Here is a 7381-nt window from a genome sequence, read left to right as displayed (position 1 = left end):
ATATGGTTCATCAGTAGCCAACTGTATGGCCAACATAGAAGCTTTGCGATGCTCCTTGGCTTTTGCAACTCTAGCTTTAGCCTCCTCTTGAGCCTGACGTTTATGTAGGTCAAGTGCTTCTTTCCGTGTTTGTACAGCATGCATCTGTTGAAGCATGGCTTCAATTAATGGTTCATTGTATTTCTTGAGACGACTTCCATTAATGAAGTTAGGCATTTGCTCACCTTCTAGTGTCTCTAAACGCACTGCACCACTTGTAGTAAGCTCATTAATCACAAACGGTCCTAGGCCACGTTTCTTGAGCTTTCTCTTATGCTTCTTAAGTGTGTACAAGAGCACAAGGTCTCCTTTTTTGAATCGGCCAGTTGTTACATTTCTATCATACCATTGCTTTTGTCTCCTCTTCTCAGCATACATCCCCATTACCGCCAATAAGCGGGTCTCATTAAGCTTTTCCAATTCGTCAACGCGTTGTGAAAGCTCATGACCAGTCCAATCCAATTGTTTAGCTACCCGTAGAGTAGGTACAAGAAATTCAATGGGAAGAATTGCATCTAGCCCAAAAGCGAGCTCAAATGGGGTTGTGGCCACAGATGTTTTATAGGCTGTCCTATATGCCCAAAGAACTGAGTGCAACTTTTGCTCCCAATCAGTCCTATGTCCCTCAACAATCTTTGTGAGTGCTGTGCAGAGAATCTTGTTAGTACTCTCAGCTTGTCCATTGGTCTGGGGATGATAGGGTGCAGAACGCTTGTGAATTACCATAAATTCTTGAAGCAAAAATTCTATGACTTCATTTACAAAGTGCACACCTTGATCACTAACGATCTCAATAGGTAAGCCATAGCGTGTAAACACGTACTCATACAAGAACTTGGCTATGGTTCTGGCATCATTTTTGACTGTTGCCTTTGCCTCAACCAATTTGGTCAAATAGTCAGTTGTGACTATAATATATTCAGCATGCATGTGACGAGCTGGAGGTTTAATGGGACCGACAAAATCAATACCCCATTTTGCAAAAGCACGTGTGCTTAACATAGGCCGCAATGGCATATTGTCCTTTGTGATGGGAGGTTTGGTCCTTTGACAATCGTCACAACGTTTCACATATTCTTTGGCATCCATTTGTAAGGTTGGCCACCAAAGCCCAGGCCACCTAATCAACTTAGCTGTGGTATTGCCAGAAAAGTGTCCACCCCATGAGTTAAGATTTTCAAATTGTCAGCTTCACATACACACATGCGTAAGTTGCCATCCTTGCCCCTCTTGTAGAGTTGGCCCTCTATCAGCATATAGTTTGCCGCTTCAACTTTAATAGTATGCTTTCGATGTTTAGGAATTTTTTGATCCGTATGACCATGCTGAAGATAGTCCACAATATACTTACTCCAACTTGGTGTAGTTGAAATTTTGAATAATGTGACATTATGAATTGGCTTCTGAATTTTACATGAAGCACAGTTACGAACAAATGTTTCAGCATCTACATGCATGGTAGGCCACCATTGCCCATCCTGAGATATACGTCGCACACAAGTAGTAGCTAATGCATGGATTCCATTGATACCTGCATGTGCCCATTCCAAGATTTCCTCATATTGGTCGAGGTTAGGTATAAGCTGCAACACTCCATCATTACCCTAACGATATAATCTCCCTGAGATTAACGTGAATGGTCGCCATAGGTCCACATTAGGACCCGCTAGTTGTATCTGCCCACTTGTCAAAATTTCTAAAATGGATTCAGACCATTTAGGAGCTGTCTCTACAAGGAAAAGTGTTGAATCTAACATATCATCATCTACACCCATAGGAGCTTTGCCAGAGGTGATTCGAGACAAGTGATCTGCCCTAAGATGAGTTGTTCCTTTTAGAACTGCCACTTTAAAATCAAACTCAAGAAGGATGATAAACCACCTTACAATCCTTCCAGTTGCACAAGGCTTATTTACCAAGTATAGCAATGCTTGATGGTCCACAAAAAATATGAATTTGTTAGCCAAAAGATAATGGCGAAACTTTTTCACTGCATATATCATGGACAATCCTTCTCTTTCTGTTGTGGTGTAATTCTTCTCAGCATTGTTCAACTGTCGACTAGCATATGAGATTGGGAAATCCTTATTATTGTTGTGGTGTAATTCTTCTCAGCATTGTTCAACTGTCGACTAGCATATGAGATTGGGAAATCCTTATTATTGTGGTGATAAATCACCTTACAATCCTTCCAGTTGCACAAGGCTTATTTACCAAATATAGCAATGCTTGATGGTCCACAAAAAATATAAATTTGTTAGCCAAAAGATAACTGGCGAAACTTTTTCACTGCATATATCATGGACAATCCTTCTCTTTCTGTTGTGGTGTAATTCTTCTCAGCATTGTTCAACTGTCGACTAGCATATGAGATTGGGAAATCCTTATTATGTTCACCCGATTGAGCCTAAATACATCCAATTGCAAAGTTTGAAGCATCAATATGGACATGAAAGATTTGGTTCCAATCTGGTGCCCGTAAGATGGGTGCAGTCACTAATGCTTGCTTCAACTTTTCAAAGGATTCCTCACACTCATCAGTCCAATTAAACTTTACAAGAAGAGCATACAATGGTCTGGCTAGGACAGCGTCCATGTAGATGAATCTACGGTAATAGCCACAATGTCCCATGAATGTTTGTACCCCTTTAGGGTTGATAGGCCGAGGTAATGAGACAATGATATCAATTTTATCCATATCTGTTGAAATCCCATTGCGAGAAACAATATGGCCCAAAATTTTCCCTTGTCTTACCATGAATTTGCACTTGTCAGGATTCAAGCATATACGATAAAGTTGACACTTTTGAAACACAAGTCTGAGGTGTTCTATATGATCATCACGCTCTTGTGAGTGAACACATAAATCATCCATGAAGATCTCAAGAAATTGCCTAAGGTACTCCTTGAATACATGACTCATTAACCGCTGAAAGGTTGCTGGTGCATTTGTTAGACCAAATGGCATAACACGATAGGCAAAGATGCCATCTTCAGTAGCAAAGGCTGTCTTGTGTTGATCCTTTGGATCAATTGACACTTGATTGTAACCGGAGAATCCATCCAAGAAACTATATGCCTTTTTCCCTGCAACTCTTTCCAGAACATGATCTGTGATTGGAAGTGGGTAATGATCACGCACAGTAGCTGCATTTACCTTCTTGAGGTTTACACATACTCGAAGTTTTCCATTTTTCTTGGGCACCACTACAATAGGGGAGACCCATTCAGTGTGTTCAATCTCATAGATAAATTCTGCCTCTAAGAGCTTGTCTATTTCTTCCTTTATCTTCCGTACAAAATTTTCATTGTAAGTATAAGGACGTTGCTTGGAGGGTTTTGCATCCTCTCGCAATGGAATTGTATGCTGACATATGCTTGGATCAACTCCTTTGAGGTCTTTATAACTCCAAGCAAAAACATCGCGATACTCCTTTATTGTTTGAATTAATAACTTCTCCTCATCTAAGGACAAGTCTGTGGCAATCCACACATAGCGAGGCTCTTCTCCTAGCTTAGCAATATCAATCTTTTTTGCATCTTCTGGACCATCATATGAAACCCTTGGCATGCTTGGTTTTTGTCGCATGGGCTGTTGAAGAACAATCTTCTGATCTTGAAGAGTGTACTGTGTGAAATTGGGAGGAACATTGAGACCTTGTTCTTGTCCACTTGAGTCTTCACTCATTGAAGACCATGCGGTTTTGAGCTCTCCTTTGCCATCTTGCATCGGATTTTTTTGTTCAACCGTTGTCTTTGCACTTCCGACACTCTCTTTTGAATCGGTTTTAGACTTGAGTTTTGGTTTTTGTTTCTTCGTTTTTTTACGATTTTTGCTAACAGTTGTTAGCTTTTCCCCTGCTTGGAATCCATCTGATCGTTTTACTTGGTCTTTGATACTATCTTGTGCTTGGACATAGTATAGATATCCGTTCTTTCCTGAGAAGTGAGGTGGTGGTCGAGAGTTTTCACTCTTAGACTCCTCCTTTTCTTTTTGTAGTCTCTCACGTTGTTCCCGCTCATCTTGTTTACGGATTCTTTTATGGCTCTTACAGCATTTACGTTTAGGTCGGCTTCGAGGGATCTCTACTTGAACCCCCCTTCCTCTCAAGAGTAGGTGTGCCTTTCCTAACTCTTCCTCAGGGATTATCACATTATTATCAAAATCAGAGTCCCATCCATCCTCCTTATCAGCATCATTAGCAGATTCGAGTGTTAAATCCTCCACTGAGACTTCCTCGACATGCATAGCTGTTGTGGATATATCCCTATAGTATAAATCATCTAGAAGGGCACGTGGTTGTACCATTCGTATAGGAATAATGTCATATCCATCTGAGTCACAAAATTGAATTGGCTTCGGTAAAGCACATGTCGATAATGTTGCAAGGACATGACTCCATTCTAATGGATCAATTAAATGCTCAGGGAAGGGTTGTGGAATGTATGCCTCGTCTGATACACTTCGATTACCCTTAAGTCTCTCACTGTTGAAATCCCTACATGAGGCTCCACACATCCACACATCTTCTCGCCCGTCTGACAATGTAACTCTTGAGCCCTCAGATGAAGCAGAATCAAACTCATCTATTGGAGACCTTGTTACATCACGATATGAGTGATTCCTTAGGTTGACCCTTGTGATGACAGAATCATGTCGGAGGTACAAATAATTGTATCCCCAATCTTGAATCATTTGAAATTGTCGCATGAATGGTCTACCCAATATCACTTCGTAGTTTGGATGTTTTCCAAAATCCACTACTGCAAAGGTGTGCTCATATTCAATCCCACATGTGGTGACCAATATGTTCTCAAGTAGCCCAAGGGGATGTTCTAAGCTTCCATCTGCTAGCTGCAAGCGCATCCTGGTACTCCTAATAGCTGGTTTGCCCCACTTTTTCCAAATGGACCTTGTCACAATGCCCACTCCTGCACCACTATCAAGTATTGCAGTTGAAACTACTTTTCGCACTTCTAATGGGAGGGTAGCATTTCCCTGATCGTCCTCACAAAATTTTCCTACTTTGTTGATAGGAACTGGCATAACATGCTTTGTCTCAGGGTGTATAGTACACTCATGGTGACCCTTTTGTAGTAATACCTGCTCTAACAAACATGTGGCAATATCATTCCACAACTCAGGTCGAATTTTTATCAAGTCAAGCAAAGGTAAGGTACAAGCCACTGGTGCTGACAAAATAGCTTGCACGATACTCATATACTTCTCTTTTGTCAACCTTTTATGCATGGAGGGTATCCTCAAGGTTTGAGAACAGTTCTCATATTCTCCCAGATATGATGGTAAGGTTTTCATTGTATTCTTACTTCTAGGAGAAACAATTGTTTGAACTTCCTCCTGGATGCTTGGGCATCCAAAGTTGTTTTCCGTGCCCCTGGTAAAATCCACCTCAGAGAATGGAGGCGAACTAATAGAGGACATGTTCTCATTAACTTTCTCATGAACTGCGGCCCACATCTCATTTGCCATGTCCTTATTAGCATCAATAACTTCATCATTGCATGGGAAGACAAGGCTAGGTGGTGGCAGATTACCTCCTTTCAATTGGGTGTCAATTGGTGCAGACCTTTTGCTATGAGCTTGTGAAATGAGCTCACTTTTCATTTCCCGACTTGATGACACTTCTGGTATGGTTTCTAATGTTGGCTTAAGAGAGGTTGGGCCCCGAGGAATAGGTGGTGGTGGTCCCTCAAGTATTGACTGAGCTTCCCTAATGAGTTGCTGATGTACAGCTAGATTGATCTTCTCCTCACGAGGGTTTGGGTATTCTTGAAGCTTCTTGGGTAGGTCAGATAAAGCTGCAATGCGACTTCTATGAGCATCAATGATGGCATCTAGAGTCTCATTCACTTTATCCACAAAAATAGAACCCCCAGAACTATCCTCAGTCGTACTAGCCTCATCTTGTTTAGCACTAGGCCCAGGTTGAGGTTGATGCTCCTCATGCACTTCTTGGGATGTAAAAGTTTTATCCCTCATGTTTTGTTTAGAGGCTTCTTGAGAACCAGTGGATGCACTTTTAGTTTGCTTGTTTCGGTTCTTTTTCCTCCTAGTGGTCTTTTTTCTATTAGACTGTAGGGTCTTGTCCACTAGATTTGTCTTTGCATCCCTAGTTCGAGGTGTCTCATCAGTTTGTATTTCGACATTTTGTGTCTGTGATCTAGTCATGACTCTAAGTGGCACGACATCCTCATTCTCTGATGAAGGTGGTGATGGAATTGCCCCTACAAGGTTGAGTGAGACCTTTGGTTGAGAGGTGCCTTCCTCATGTGGTTTCAGCAAACAATCCTTTGGGAAGTGTTCTACACAACACCCTAGACAATATCTTTCAATTGGTGGAAACTGTTGTACTGTTGTATTGGATCGAGATGCTTGCCTTGAGCGATGTGGACAATCACGAGCCCAATGGGGTTCTCCGCACTCATAACAGGGGCCCATTGGTTTGGCCTCTACTTTCCTTGGCTGCCATTGACCTGAGGGGCCTGGAGTCCTAGGTTGGTAGCCGCCTAGCAACATTAAAGAGTTTTGTTCCCCCGGTTGAGTGTCCACCAGTGCTGGGCTTGGGTATGCGGGACTTTCAAAGAGATTTTCCTTGGATAAATATGATACATATTCTTCCTCCACATAGCCTGGGTTTACCACTTCTCTACACATATTTGAATTGTCATAGTTAACAACCCTCACAGGAGCAGTCCCAGGAGGAGGAGGTTGAGCACCAAGAACAGGTTGTGCTTGCTCTTGTGCCATCGGTGGCTTACGTTCAAAATTAGTATACTGTTGATACATTTGTGGAGCCACTCCACCCCTTGGCTGCTCACGCTCCTATCTCATTCTTGCAATGCGAGTACATTCCTGTGTGGTATGGGTAAAGTTCCAAGCACAGGCTTGGCACCACTTCTTTGTGGGTTGGTTTGTGACTAGAGGAGAAAAGCTATTACATTCCTCTGTTTTATGGTTACCGCCACATGCTCCACAAAGATGAGGACCTGTAGTAGGAAGTACACTCCTCATTCTCTGCTGCTATTGTTGTGGCTGCATGGGTGGACGATAGGTCTGTCCCAATCTCCTTAGTACTAGGTTAGCTATCTGGTCTGGATTTACTAGAGCGCTAGACTCTAAACTTTTGTCATCACCCCACTGATCTCTAGTTTTCACCTCTGGGCCAGAACCATCTTGGAATTTGAAGTTATCGGTGGAATCCATAGCATCATGGAAACACTCATTGAAATTTGTATGCTTCTTCGCATAGAGATGTGTATGCAGTGTCAAATTTTTGAGTCCTTGTAAGAAGAGAGAAATTAATCGACTTTGGGTGGGCTT

This window comes from Cibotium barometz, chromosome 31 (assembly GCF_041138505.1).
Source record: "Cibotium barometz isolate CiBa-2024 chromosome 31, ASM4113850v1, whole genome shotgun sequence".
In the NCBI taxonomy this organism is placed as follows: Eukaryota; Viridiplantae; Streptophyta; class Polypodiopsida; order Cyatheales; family Cibotiaceae; genus Cibotium; species Cibotium barometz.
Note: the sequence above shows the minus strand (reverse complement) of the source record.